This window comes from Lactuca serriola, chromosome 8 (genome assembly GCF_051521515.1).
Source record: "Lactuca serriola cultivar US96UC23 chromosome 8, Lser_US96UC23_V15, whole genome shotgun sequence".
In the NCBI taxonomy this organism is placed as follows: Eukaryota; Viridiplantae; Streptophyta; class Magnoliopsida; order Asterales; family Asteraceae; genus Lactuca; species Lactuca serriola.
The window spans coordinates 242,319,572-242,335,572 of NC_136415.1; positions in this window are offsets into that span (position 1 = coordinate 242,319,572).

A 16,001-nucleotide genomic window follows, 5' to 3' on the forward strand; every position below is an offset into this window, starting at 1 on the left:
CAAAGATGTTTGCAACAGGTTCGAGTACTGCTTTTAATGTTGGTGGTCCCTCTGTTCCAACTAGTTTTACTACTCCTCGATCTAATCATGATGATGCATCTTAGAGATTAGCCCTACATATGGCTTAGGAGCAAATTTTAACACCTAATCCTCGAGGTAAGGGTGTTTCTATAAGAGGTGGTGGTTCTAGTGGAGATAACCTAACCCTTTCCGGACTCCAGAAAGAAATATCAGCTCTGAGTCAGAAAAATATTGAGCTAGACATCCAAGTGTCAGAGCTTCGAGCTGAAAATGCAAAGCATAGTTTTCAAGTGTCTGAACTTCTGTCTGATAAGTCAAACCTTGGTGTGAAAGTAGCTGATCTTACAAAGGATAAAGAGCTGAAGTCCAAGCAAATTTCTGATCTTCAAGATCACTACAATATGCTGACTTCAAGTTATTTTGCATTGAAAAAAAGCTTGAGGAAGACTTTGGAGACAAATACCAGACATCCGCTGAAGAGTACAAGATCAATCTTCATGTCCAAGCCTTTCCAATTGATTTGCCTACTGGTTAATCATCTGGAGTCATTAGTCATGCTGATGATGAGCCTCCTCAAGCCCCCCATGTGTCAGCAACCATTCGTAATGCTCAGGTGGAAGCGGTTGAGAATGGGCAATTATTGTTTAAAAGGAAATTTAATCAAAGTGCCTCTTAGGATGAACCCTCAATCACAATGACTGATCTTGAAGTTGTTCGTTTCCGAGATACTTTTGGTGATCGGTCAGGAATTTCTTCTTTGGGATTTCATGATCCCCTCAAGATGTGGATAGTGCTACGGAAGAGTGGCAACTCTGAACTATACAGAGATAGTCACGATTTCAGTTCATTGACTAGGGTTGATTTGACGGAATTGTCGCGAGCTCCCTTTTAAAATCTTACAAACAATCCGCAAGTGATGCAGTTGAAGCATTTTCTTGAAGATCAAGTTAAAAGAGGGTTCCCTTCAATGCAAACTGCTGAGTCCGTAATATTTGAGCATCCAGATTTTGTCGACCCCAAAACTGATAAGCCTTTGCAGGTGGTAATGTGGCCTGTAACCAAGCAGGTCAAACAATTCCCAGTGCTTCAGTCCTATCAAGACGGATCTCTCGGTACAATTGAGTGTTGGGTCTTTGATGAGAACACTTCTTGTGCAGTCATCAAGCTCAAGAACGGGTGCATTCGTCTCTATGATCGAAGAGATTTGTTGCAGTTTCAGAAATGGGATATTCATCAGCTTAGGAATTTTCAAATTTTGGTTGTAAAAGATATTTTTGAAGATGGTGCGAAGGTGTACATAAGGATGGTTGAAGAGATTCTCAACAAACGAATGTGGAATGGGGCAATGGGGCAGGCGGATGTCATGGTGGTTACCAAAGGTTAACTTCGAGCTAGTCCAAACCAAGGGGGAGATTGAAGGGCTTAATTTAGTGGTTTGGTCTAGGCTTTACAATATAATAATAGGGGTGTGTTGGTAATACATTTTTGTTACTATTTTACGGCCGTAAACACCTTACGACCGTAAACTCTTCTCGGTCATATGGTGTATAAATAGTGGGCTAGTCAGACGTTTATTGTGGTTGATGCCTTTAGAGTTCACGGCTTCTGTCAAGTTGTACCAAACGTTTATTGCGATAAAACGTGTGCAAGCTTGGTTCATTCTCTCTCTGTGTTTATTATTGCTTTGTGTGGTTGTATTTGCTTTTGATCTGTGGTAAGATCTGTAACCGTAAACTAGTAACAAAAACGTATTACCAAAACACCCATATTATTACATTGTAAAGCCTAGACCAAACCACTGAATTAAGCCCATCAAGAAAGTCCTCTAAAGCTCGTTCTCGGAATGATGATTGGAAAGATGATCGAAGTAGAAAAAGGGCATATTTTCAAATGAATAAAAGGAATTTTCATAACAATGTCACCAATAGTTTGTCAAAACCGAACAAGGCACCACCAAGATCGGTTTCGTCAAGAAGCAGCTCTGGGTCTTCAACTACTTTTGGTAGAAAACCCAGATGCTCAATGCAAACTAATAAGAAAACCGTTTCAAAATCACCAATGACTGTTAAGAAACCCAACTATCAATGGATGCCCAAAATAACTTCCAATCAATCATCAGCATCCTCTGAAAAGGTTTTAACTTATGATCAATTTGAGAAAGGAATGGGTCAACCCAGGAACGTGATGACCTGGGTTCCCAAATCTAATTGATCCCGCCGATCTTGCAGGGACAGTTGCCGAGGAATGTCGTTAGACCTTGGTACGTCAACAATGGCTGCTCCCGGCATATGACAGGAGACATCTCCCAACTGAGCAACATTTAATCATTTAATGGGCGATTCGTTTCCTTTGCGGGTGGAGAAGGTGGAAATATCACACAGAGAGGAACCATTACCAATGGAGTGCTAAGTTTCGAGAACGTCAATTTTGCTCCCAAGTTGAAACATAGTTTGTTGAGCGTATCTCAAATATGTGACAAAGGGTACTCTACACATTTCACCAACAAGGAATGCATGATTCTCAAGCCAAGCATTGTAATCCCAAAAGAGTGGGTTCTCGTTAAATCTAAGCGACATGGAAATGCTTACATTATCGATATGAACATCAACATTCCCAGACAAATCACTTGCCTCTTTTCAAAGGTCTCCGAACAAACCGCATTGTTGTGGCTTCGAAGACTCGGTCATGCGAACGCTTAAAATCTGAACCATCTTGCGAATAATGAGATGGTCTGAGGCTTACCTATCATAGATTTTATAACTTTTGAGAAATGTGTGTCATGTGCCCAGGGAATGCACCATAGAAAACCACACCTACCAAAACAGGTAAACTCAATCAGTCAAGTGCTCCAATTATTACAAATGGACTTATTTGGTCTGATCAACGTCCTCAGCATCAACAGAAGTTCATATTGTCTGGTTGTGATCGATGATTTCTCTCGGTTCATGTGGGTTTGCTTTTTATCTGACAAAGCTAGAGTTGCTGATCTGATTAAGAAGTATATTGTGTTGATTGAGAACCAAACCAACAATCGGGTGAAGGCGCTTCGTACTGATAATGGAATACAGTTCAAGAATTCTATTCTTGATCATTTTGCGTAGAAAATGGGATTATGCGTCAATACAGCTCCGCTCACACACCTCAACAAAATGGTGTTGCTGAAAGGAGAAATAGAACATTAAAAGACACTGCAAGGACGATGTTGTGTGATTCAAAGCTGCCAGTTTTCTTTTGGGCTGAGGCGATCAACACTGCATGCTACGTTCAGAAGCGTGTGTTGATCAACAAAGATCAGATGAAGACACCGTACGAGATTCTATATGGTCACAAGCCTTCAGTCACTCACTTCCGCGTATTTGGCTTCCCTTGCATCCTTCTTCACCTAGAATCCAACCCAAAGTTTAATGCCAAATCCGATGATTGTTTTTTGTAGGGTATGTTGCATGAACCGCATATAGGGTCTACAACAAGAAGAAAAAGCAGATCGTGGAATCCTATGATGTGCCCTGGTTGGAGGAGAATCAAACGGATGCTCGAGTGGTTCCGGATTGGTTATTTGATTACACATCGCTTTTCAAATCTATCAATGTGTCATCAGATAGTTCATCTGGATCTTTCTCTAGTTCGAAGAATGTTCCTGAAGACGAAGACGAAGAAGTTGTACACAGATCCTCAAGGGTATCCTCTTTACCATCTGAGGGGGAGTCCTCTGCTTTACTTGAGGGGGAGTCATCTGTACTTCCTGATAGTCCAAAATCTCCAGTTCAAAATCATACTCCTGATGCTGAAGCCACACTGTTCACTCCTATTGAAAAAGAGTTCGTGACTAGAGATGCTTCCGTTGTTACTTCAATGTTCATGGAACTACTCTTTCCTGAAGACATCGTTAATGAGTTTGTAGCTGAATCATCTAATGCAGAACAATCAGCAAATGATGGAGGTGTCAACCTTCATAATCTTCCCGACTCACTCAATGATATCAACCAGGAGATGCCTTCAAGATTTCAATGCGATCATCCGATCAAAAACATCATTGGTCAGTTGGGCGACGGAGTTAGAACCAGAAGTCAGAGTGGAGATGTCAACACATGTCTCTATTCTTGCTTTATTTCTTAAATAGAGCCCAAGAATCTAGAAATGGCTTTGAATGAGCCCAGCTGGGTAGATGCTATGCATAAGGAGCTGAATCAATTTGAAAAGCTCGGGGTTTGGAAATTGGTTGAGTTACCAGAGGGCAAAAAGTCTTTTGACACACGTTGGGTCTATCAAAACAAGCAGGATGATTCGGGTGACATAGTACGCAATAAAGCAAGATTGGTTGTTCACAGGTTTCGACAAGTCGAGGGTCTTGATTATATTGAGGTTTATTCTCCGACGGCTTGCTTGGAGGCTATTCGTATCTTCCTTGCATATGCCTCTTATATGAAATTCACGGTGTACCAAATGGATGTCAAGACTGCTTTCTTGTATGGCAAGGTGAAGGAAGAGATCTATGTTGATCAACCCCCTGTGTTTGTTAACTCGAAGTGTCCTAATCATGTCTACAAGTTAGACAAGGCGTTGTATGGGTTGCATCAAGCTCCTCGAGCGTGGTATGCCACTCTCACAAAGCATTTTCTCCAGCATGGATACTCTCATGACACTATTGATCAAACTTTATTCATCGAACATGTGGATAATGATCAGATTCTAGTCCAAATCTACGTTGACGACATTATATTCGGGTCGACCAGTCCGCAACTTTGCAAAGAGTTTAAAGGTGTGATGAAGAAGAGGTTTGAGATGAGTTAGTTGGGAGAAATGACCATGGTTTTGGGGCTTTAGCTCAAACAAAGTACAACCGAAATTCTGCTACATCAAGCTAAATATGTGGAGGATATTCTTGAGAAGTTCGGGTTTCACGACGCTAAACCTGCTTTGACGCCAATGGCCAAAAGACCTCTGCTGACTCCAGATATTGAAGGCGAATCCGTAGACCAAACTCACTACAGATCGATTATCGGTTCGTTGATGTATCTTACTGCAAGCCATCCAAACATTATGTTTGTAGTGTGTCAATGTACGTTATCAAGCTAATCCTAAACTTTCTCATCTTATTGCTGTCAAGAGAATTTTTCGGTATATCAAAGGCAGCCCAAAATTGGGTCTTTGGTATCCGAAGAATTCTGAATTTGATTTATATGCTTTTGCTGACAATAATTATGGAGGCTATGAGCTTGACAGGAAATCTACATCAGGAGGATGTCAATTCCTTGTCGATAGGCTGGTGACATGGCAGTGCAAGAAACAGCACACCGTTTTGACCTCAACAAAAGAAGCTGAATACGTTGTTGCATCTGCCTGCTGCTCTCAAGTTATATGGATCCAACATCAGTTGTTGGATTAAGGTTTGAATTATCTAGAAACCCCTATTTACTGTGATAATGAGGCTGCTATTCAAATTGCTAACAATCCTGTCCAACATTCCAAAACCAAGCGCATTGATATCAAAATTCATTTTATCAGAGACTGCTATGAACGCTCGCTCATCCGGCTAGAACAGGTTCCCACTGCTAATAATGTGGCGGATCTGTTCATAAAGCCTTTCAACAACTCTCGATTCAATGTTCTTGTGGGATTTTTGAAAATGATTCGTTTTGAGGATTAATTTTATTTTTTACTTATTTTAAGTCTTTAATTTTATATTATTTACTTAATTCTTATTTTCTATTTTATTTTTGGTTATGTTAGTTTAAATTTGCGCATTTTAGTGACTACATTCTCACCCATGCACAAATTTTGGGGGAGAAATAAACAAAAACCAGACAAAATTTTGAAAAATTTCAACAATCCAAAAACATTAAAAAAACAGAAAAAACAAAAAAATGTTGCTAACAATTTTGTTTGTAGGTGATGTGTTGGGAAGTGATATAATTAAGTGATAACAGGAAATCTGAATCTGCGTAACGTACCAAAGCTAAAGTGTCTACGCTCTGGGTTTGATGCGCTGGTAGGCACGAAAGATCTTAAATGGACTTGACTAGGCAGATTTGAACTTAAGGAATTCAAGACTTGACAAAATTAACCTAGTTAGATCCGTTTAGCCTGACAATACGACACTTGGTTAGGTTGAGCAGGGATATATACATGGGAATCTACTAGTCAAACTAAAAGAACCGGTATCTAGAACTGTGGATTCACTTTTCCTCGATGTGCGGATTCTGTCCTTAATTCCAGTATTGATGGGGTGACTGGGGAATTCCTATAAACAACGTCTGTAGAAGGTTATTTTCTCTCTTTCTGTATGTTAGTCATATGTTGCCTCCTCTACGCGATCGAAAGATCCGACCTAGACTGTGACATATGCAACTCTGTCTCTCTACATCATCTATCTATGCAATTCTTCCTATCTGTTAGCCATATATTGTCTCCTCTGTGTGACTTACAATCCGACTTGGTACACAGTATATGCACCATTCTTCTTCTCAATCCCTCTAAAACCTCAGTTAATCATATGTTTCGCCCTCTGCGTGATTGGAAGAGATCCGACCTGGGTGTTAGCATATGCATTCTAATTCTATCTTCTCCCCTAATAACTGTCTGCTCATCCGGTGTAAGGAGTATTCTAGAATTCCTTGATTTTTGGGGCATATCAGGAAGTGGGAAACACGTTCTAGTACACCTAAAAATTGAAGGCTTACGGGTTGTCTGTAGATCTCGCTGCTTAATTTAGGTGGACAACAATATTCCTGGTCGTCCTCAGATAGATGGTCCCTAAGAAATTTATTTAAGAATATAGGAAATTAGGATCAAAATGTCTTGTCATTATTAGTATGTCCAAATTCGTCACAAATTTTCCGTGCTTAAGTGGACCACAATACTGGCGATCGATCAGACATGGACATGAAGGTAGAGGTACCGACAAGTAGATTAAGGCTGTCTAACAACTTTTATCCCTGTATCACAAAATTATTTTCAGTATTTTTTTAAGATAAATCCAGATAAATTTAGTCTTGTTTTAACTTTAATTTTAATTTTTAATTTTATTTTATTTTTTAATTGTTAAAATTTAGAATTTTAAATTTTAGAAATTATTTTATTTTAATTTTTCTTTTAGTTTATTTTATTTTTATTTTTAACTTTAAAATCTTGAGAAAGTTTTATTTTTGAAAATTATTTGGGAATTGGACTGTGTATTACACTATGTGGAAGACAGGTAAAATCAAAGGGGTGTAAAATCGCGAGTTTACAGCCGGAAACCCACTTTTCTTCATTTTTCCTTTTTCCGGCCGTAAACTCTTGTTTCTCTCTCATCTCCGAAAATTTTTGCTTCGATTTTTGTGAAATTGATCAGTTCATCTCACAGGTAAGAGGATTCTGACCATGGATATGCATTTGCTTCAAGAAATCGCTGAGTTTTGAGGCCAAAATCGACGAAAATTGATCTGTTGGAGTTTACAGCCCAAGCTTACGGCCTAGTTTACGGTCGTAAACTCCGTTTGCTGCCCCAAGCTTATGGCCATGGGTTTATGGTCATAAATTCCAGTTTTACCGTAAACTCCATGTTGACCGTAAACTTGACTTTTGTCAAAATGATTAATTTTTTATTGGGCTAAATTTAAAAAAATTAATTGTTCAATTATCACTACTTTCTTACTTGGCTCGTTTTAGTGCAGATCAAATGGCTACTCTTAAGTTCGCAGACATGCACAATTTGGCCATCGTTTTGGTGGATCCTCCCGTTGCACACTCTAATTTCAAATCAATGATCCACAAACTAAGGGAATGTTGTTTGGCATCTGCTATTACTATGAATCCGGTCATCTATTAGAACATCATCAGGGAGTTCTGGAGAACCGCTAAACTGAAGACAGACGATGATGGTGTAGTCACGGTTGAAGCTGTTGTGAAAGGTTGCAACATTGTCATCAATGAGCAATTCATCAGAGAAACCCTGCTGATTGATGATCAATCTGGATTCCCTACAGAGATTGGAATTGAAGATGCTCCGAAGGTTCTGGAGAAGATGGGATATGAAGGCACGTTTCCTCCGACTGTGAAAAAGCTTTTACCTCCATACTGGAGATTCTTTTACCTCCATACTGGAGCTGATGAGATTTCTTTGAGGAACACTGGAGCTATTGTTTCTCTTGCTGTTGGAATAAAATTCAACTTTTCGAGGTTCATTCTAGATGAGTTCGTGGTGAATATCAATGCTATAACCCGGGATACTTTCTTGATGTATCCTAGGTTCATTCAACTGTTCATCAACACCCAGTATCCAGAGATGGTCAAGGAATGAAATACTCTTGATATGAAATCCCTGGGGCCTCACACTGTAGGGCTTATTAAGCAGAACCATAAAGGAAAAGTCATCTTCCAAGGGAAGTATCCTCTCATAATGTTTGGAAAGTTTGCTAAGTTGGACGAGTCTTCGGAATCTTATGGATCTTCTGATAAGATTTCCACTGAGCCTGCATCTTCAGATAGAGTGAATTCTAATGACGATGTTATAGTTGTGTCTGATCATGAAACTGACGAAGAAGAATAGACTCCAATCCCTAATGCGATTGTAGCTGAGGAACATACTCTACAAACAGTGCACTTTCAGAGTAATTATGGTGAAAGTTCAATGGAGAAGGAGATAGAAGTTGGTGAAGATGAAAATGATCTGTATGAGGATCTTGATCTTACTGTCTTTGACAAGGATGATATCAATGTCTCTCTTGAAAGCAGTGATGCCTTTTTGTCGAAAGAGAATCTCGACACTATTTTTGCCAATATCGATGATGTTGCTCATCCAGCAATGAAGATATGGGAAAATGAAGAACTTCTTGATACAATGCCTCCAACTTCCAAACAAGCAGCGGAAATGGCAACTCCTATGAAGAACTTCCTGATATAGAGCTTGATATTCGGGTTACAGATCTTCAAACGGAAAACACCAAGCTCAACATTCAATTTGCTAATCTTCTTGAAGATAAAGCTCTGAAGACAAAGCGGATTACTGATCTTCAGACTCACTTGGTTTATTGACTGCCAGTTACTACGATTTGAAGAAGATGGAAGAAGAATTTGGCAATAATTTTAAGGCATCTGTCGATGAGCCAAGGATTTATATTCCTAATCAAACAGCTCCTATAGTTCCAACACCTATGAGAATAACCCGCGGTTTGGATCGTTTTGACAAAGAGTCGGCACAAGCTATAAATGTTGTGGCTTCAAAGCATGCCAAATTGGCTAAATCTGCTGAAAAGGGACAACTGTTGTTTAAGAAGAGCTCGGATTAGAACACTCCCTGGGATCAACACAGAATCACCATTACAAATCTTGAAAAGAAAAAGTTCGGAACCGAATATGTTGATAGGTCAAGCATTGTCTCTTGGGGCTTTCACGACACATAAGATATGTGGTATGTGAGACGCAAGAGTGGCAATATGGAGCTATACAAATATCACAATGATTTTAATTCCTGGAACAGGGTTCATCTCACAGAACTGTCAAATGCTCCTTTTGTGAATGTATGTGGGAATCCCAAGGCTACACATTTCAAGATGTTTTTGGAAGACCAAGTGAAAAAGGGTTTTAGTGCGATGAATACTGCAGAGTTAAATGTCTTAGAACACCCTGACATACTTGATCCGAAAATGAACCTTCCTATCCAGACAGTGATGTGGCCACCAACCAATCAAGTGAAACATATACCTGTATTGAAGAGTCTTGGTGATGGAGTTTTAGACAATATGCACTACTAGGTATTTGATAATTATATAGCTTCTGCTGTCATCAAACTCCCAATTGATTGCATTCGTTTATATCACAAGTATGATCTTCTATAGTTTGGGAAATGGGATATTCATCAGCTTTCTCTTCATCAGATCATGTTCACCGAAGACATTTTTGAGACTGTTGCTAAGGAGTACACATCCATGGTTACGGAAATTATCTGAAAAGGGATGTGGTATGGAGCTATAGGGAAGTCGGACGTACTGGTAGTTGATAAAGACTAAGTCCATGCTAGCACCAAACCAAAGGGGAGATTGAAGGGTCCAGTTTAGTGGTTTGGGGTAGGCTTTACATTGTAATAGTTCTTTTGAGTATATTTGGTGTTTTAGTAGGTTTATTGTCAGTTTACGGCCAAGGTATGAGTTTACGGTCGTCAGCTGTTTATGGCTGTAAACCCAATATTCGGCCCAACCCACTATATATAGGGGTTTTGTAGGTCATTTATGGTTGTTGATGCCACACGAGTTCACGGCTTTCAGAGCAAGTTGTACCAGACATTTTATGAAATTTAAGAGTGTGCAAGCTTGTTTCTAATCTGTTTTCTACTCCTATTCTTTTTATTTCGATTGTGTGTTTGTTTGATTACTGGTAAGATCCGTTTCAGGACCTTGCAAGAATTTCTAGCCGAAAAGGGTGTCGCACACAACTTCTCTGCGCCGTATAATCCACAATAAAATGAGGTAGTTGAAAGGCGAAACCGTTCGCTTTGTGAGGTAGCCAGAAGCATTGCTGAGCTTCGCTTCTCTTCCTCTATATTTCTAGGCCGATGCTATTGCTGCTGCTTGCTACACCCAGAACCGATCCTTTCTCAATAAGCGATTTTCTATCACTCTGTATGAAATTCTTAATAATCGCAAACCTAACGTCAATTTTTTCCTTATCTTTGGTTGCATATGTTTCATCTTCAACTCCAAAGAGAATCGAAACAAGTTTGATGTGAAAGCCGATGAAGGGATTTTATTTGGGTACTCTCTAACCTCCAAGGCATATAGGGTTCTCAATAAAAGATCAAAGAAGATAGAAGAAACCTATTATGTCACGTTTGATGACAATTAAAAGAAGAAAGTTCAATCAAGCGAAGATTAAATGGAAGCAATCTTTCCTCAGACAAGTCAAGTCACGGTACCGTTATCCAATTTGTTTGAAGAGTACATGTTTGTCACACACCGCTAAAGCGGAAACGCAAGGTATGACAGCGATAACGGTTTCATTGCAAAAGATAAAGATACATCACCATAGTAGTATTTAAAAGTTTACAACCCATAGCTTAAAAGAAAAAAAAGAGTACAAGTTTTTCCAAACAACATTGATCAAAAAATAACTTCATAATAGCTTCAACACGATGCAGCATGCTCTATGATGATGAATCTTTACATCCACTTACTAATTATTTCCTGAAAAAGCATGTAAAACGAGCATCAACTATGAAAATAGTTGGTGAGTTCGCAAGTTTATAAAATCGAGCGTAAAATAAGGCTTTTCGTGAATACAAGTACATTACTTCAATAATAAACAAGTTGATTGCTATTAATGAATACAAGTTTATTGCTATAACGAGAAACAAGTTTGTATGTATATGAGCAAACAATGAGTCTCAACCAAACCTATGACTGAAGCACTATCGAGATCTATGCTTATCTTTCCATAGATGAATATGGTATCATGCACTCCAGCAATAGGGCGAGTGAGGAGTTGTCAATTCCTAATAGCGCTGTCCATAATGACCACTGGCTCAAAAAGTTAATGGTTAGAGATAAGGGAAGGGCCTTAGTACGATAAGTTCTCATGTTCCGTGTTGCATAAACATACATAAAGAAACATAGCAATACAATAGCAATCATGTTTGATAATAATCGATTTAAATATAACATGCAAACAATAGTTTTTCTGGACATGCTTTTCCACCCCAAAACATAAAACCTGAAAATAGGGGAGTGCGTGAATACTCACAATATGCAAAATATAGTAATCAAGTTTATATGAGTCAATTAAATATAACGAACATAAGTAGTTTATGACATGCTTTTCCACCCCAAAACATAAAAACCAAAAAAAGGGGATTGGTGAATACTCACGATGTTTCGTGTAGGCACAAGCGGTACTTCGGGATGCACCAACATCTTACTACCGGGATCCTACGACATCAAACACACACTAGTGAGTTTCCATGTTGAAATCTAATGCTAATATACTAAACTCTACATATAGTGAAATGCCAATTTATGTTTTAGTATTGGATTTTATATCAATTGGTTACACTTTTTCTGAAATATTGAAATTTTACAAGTCGTGCGATTAATTACAACTTTGGAATATTAATTTTTCAAATTTTAAGTCTCTATAACAACATAAATTCACGAAAAATAGCATTCAAGGGATAAAAATTCTCAAAATTTTTATTTAATTGTTATTAGTCAATACTAAGCTGGGAAAAATATAAAAATGAATTTCCAAGCTGTTTAATTATATTTTATGATTTATGAGCATTTATTCCAATAAAATTGAAATAAATAAAAACCAGTTTCCAAAATTACCCAAACTTTTTATTTAATTGTTATTATACATAAATAGGCTGGGAAAAATATAAAAGATATTTTTCAGTGGGTATTTCTATTTTTCCTTGTTTTATTCCTTTAAATAGTCATTAATTAAAAAATAATATTAAACAGTTAAAATAAATCACCATAAATTTTTGTAACATCATTTACAGTATAAATAACCTAGTAAAAATATCAAAAGTGGTTTTCATAATGTATAAACTGGTTTTGGGTATTTATGTGTATTTAAGTGTATTTAAGTGTAATTAACATTAGAAAATAAGAGAAAAATAGTTTACAGTAGAGCAAAATACTCAAAATGTTTATGTGAGCTCCTACTGTATAATAAGATATCCTGGTAAATTTTCATGAACTTTGGATAACCAGAACTATTTTTCCCATTTTTAGACCATTATAATTACCAAAAATTGGGAAATATAATAAGACATGACGAAAAATCTTAAAATTATTTTTTGGAGTCACCCAGCACAGGTAAGGTATGAGAAAATTGTTAGATTCAATTTTCACATTCTTTAAAGTGGTTTTGTGATTTATTATGCCCTAAACAAAAGAAAATCGGAAATTGTATTAAAAAGTAACAAAAATTGATGAAATTTGGTGAGGGGTTATTATTCGCCATAAGGATCATCCATGTATTTATTCAGGATTTATTGACCTCTAGAAGTATTTTATGTGATTTATGCCCTTGGTTTTAGCAATAATTTTAATAAATCAAAGAAATAATAAAAGCTCTTGAAATTTTCCAGATTATTTCATGCATGCAAAGGCTTTCAAAAGGAAAAATGTTAAAAATGTATTAAGAAGAGAAATGAGGGTAATGAATCCAAACAATTTAAGAAAGGTTGCATGCAATGATGCATGAAATGTAGATGTGGCTGAAGTTCATGAATTTGTGTAGTCCATTCAGTGAGGTTTTAAGCCACGAAATTTCATCCATCATTCACTAGATATGTTAAGTTTCTAAGGTATTTTTCCTCAGATTTATGGTTGGGTTTAAGGCCATTGATCATGCAAGACAAAAATAGTGATCACAGAAAAAGAGCTGTATGCGCAACCATTTTGTAAAAATTACCAAAAATCGGGTATTTAATATTTTACAGTGAGACCAGCTGGGTTTGAAAGTTAACTCGTGGAACTATCCAATACAAAAAGAATATCATGATTTGGTTAAGAAATGACCGAGTTATGGCCGTTCAAAGTCGAACAAAGTAATCTGGCAGATTGCATGTTTGTTTGTGTGCATTATTAGGGTATTTTGACAAGAACATCATGCATGCCTTTGTTAAGGTCCGATTTCTAACACATGCATGGAGTGAATGAGCATCCAAGATGTACTAGAAATGGTTTAAATGTTTTTGGTCATGCAAGAACACAAAAGAAATGGAGAAGAAGATGAAATATTAGGTTTTGATGTCACATGATCATATGTGCATCTTTTTCACTTCTTGCATGGGTTTGATCCTGGATTTTCACCATCTCAAACACATGCATTGTGTTATGGTGAGAATCTACAAACCAAAAGGGAAAAATAAAGATTTCTAGCCATGGAAAGGCATAGAATCCGAAAAGAGGAGAAACTAATTAGGAAAAGAAGTAAAATCATGAAACTATGGAAGAAGATGATGTTATTTACCTTGGTTATGATCTTGAGGGAAGTAAGAGCACTTCAAGGTCTTCAAAATCTCTAAATTTTGCAGAGGAATGGGAGAAATTCGTGAGTTAGAGAGAGAGAGGAAGAGAGTGAAGTGTGTGAAGAGAGTGAAGTGTGAAAGAGTGAAGAAAGAAGAGGTGGAGTGAGGGAATGAGTTTAATCATTGAGTTTTGGGGAAGAGAGAGTGCATGGGGAGAGGAGATGGCTGGTTCTATCATGCATTAGGCCTCCTCTCTCCTAATTCAAATTTTATAAAATTTATCTCCATTATTTATATAAAGACATTAATTTTTATAAAAGTGCTTATTAAGCAATTTGATTTATTTAAAAATCTGGTTTTTAACAAATAAATTATGAGTAATACTTGATAATTTAATTTCTATTTCATTGATTATAATTCATAATTTGATTAATAAGAATTTGATATTAGGAAGTTTATAGCCAAATTTTATAAAGTTTTTAAGCTTTATAATTTATAAGTTTGGATTTTTGGCTCTTTAGGGTTTTTGGAATATTGTTTCATGTTCATCATCACAATGAACTATAATTAGAATATTTTAATTTATTTTTAGGGTTTTATACCCTATTTCAATTATAACAAAGCTTGAAAGCCTCATTCTAATTATAGCATTGGCATTTCCTATTGTAGTTAAGCAACTTACTAGAATTGTAAGTGTCAAGTATATTAGTCCTAGATCTTAGTTGGATCCTAGTTTATGCAAGAATTTTGACCTAATTTATACTACTAGGTCATGGCATGTTGTGCATGAATGGTTTTTATAAAGATGCATGAGTCTGAAAATGACCTGAATTGACAGTTTTCACAATGTTGCTCTTCGATGAACCAGAAAAGGCCATCAACTCTGAAGCGAAGGCATCTGATAATAAAATTGATAACCTAGAAAAGATAATTAATGAAGCTGTAAAAAGGATGGAAAGCGAACGTCCAATATCAAGCGAACCTCCAAAAGTCAGCACACCAATGCAGGGGGAGGGTCGTCTTCATCGAGTACAAAGGATTCGTCTTTCGAGGGTGAGAAGCCATCACAAACAATGACCGATGAAAGTCCACTTGAGAGGGAGCATTCTGAACCTGATGTTGAAACTGTTTCAATATTCGAGGGGGAGAATCATAATATGAATGATGATTCGGATGTTCAATCAGAATTTGAAGAGGATGTGAATGCCGAACTGGATCTTGCCTACGATCCAAACTACCCTCCACTCACTAAATGGACAAGAGATCATCCGAAAACACAAGTGATTGGTGAATCACCTGAGGGAGTCCTTACACACTCTCAAATCAAAGCGAAGCAAACTACTTTATTCTCTCAAGTGGACTATTGCATGTTTAATTCGTTTTTCTCCAAAATAGAACCAAAAAACAGTCAACACTGCACTTGAACATTAAGATTGGGTACATGACATGTAAGACAAACTAAAGGAATTTGAGAGAAACCGGGTCTGGAGACTGATTCCTACTCCAAAGGTTGCATCTGTGGTTGGTCTCAAATGGGTGTTTCACAATCAAATAGGTAAAGAAGGCAATGTCATAAGGAACAAAGCAAGGCTGGTAGTCAAGGGATACTATCAGGAGGAAGGTATTGATTATGAGGAAACCTTCGCTCCAGTAGCAAGGTTAGAATCGATGCAAATCTTTCTGGCATACGTGGCACATAATAGTTTTGAAGTTTTTCAAATAGACGTTAAGTCTACTTTCCTGAATGGGGAGTTGGAAGAAACTGTATATGTTGAACAACCACCAGGTTTCGTGAACGAGAAATATCCTGATCATTGCTACATTCTAGACAAGGCAGTTTACGGTCTAAAGCAAGCCCCTAGAGCCTGGTATGAAACTTTAACTCGTTTTCTAAAAATGTCTAAATTCAAACAAGGTTCGGTTGACCCAACCTTCTTTCGCAAGAAAGAGGGTGACCACTTGATGATTGTCTAAATTTATGTCGATGTCATCATCTTCACTTCCACGAATCCCAGCCTAACATTTG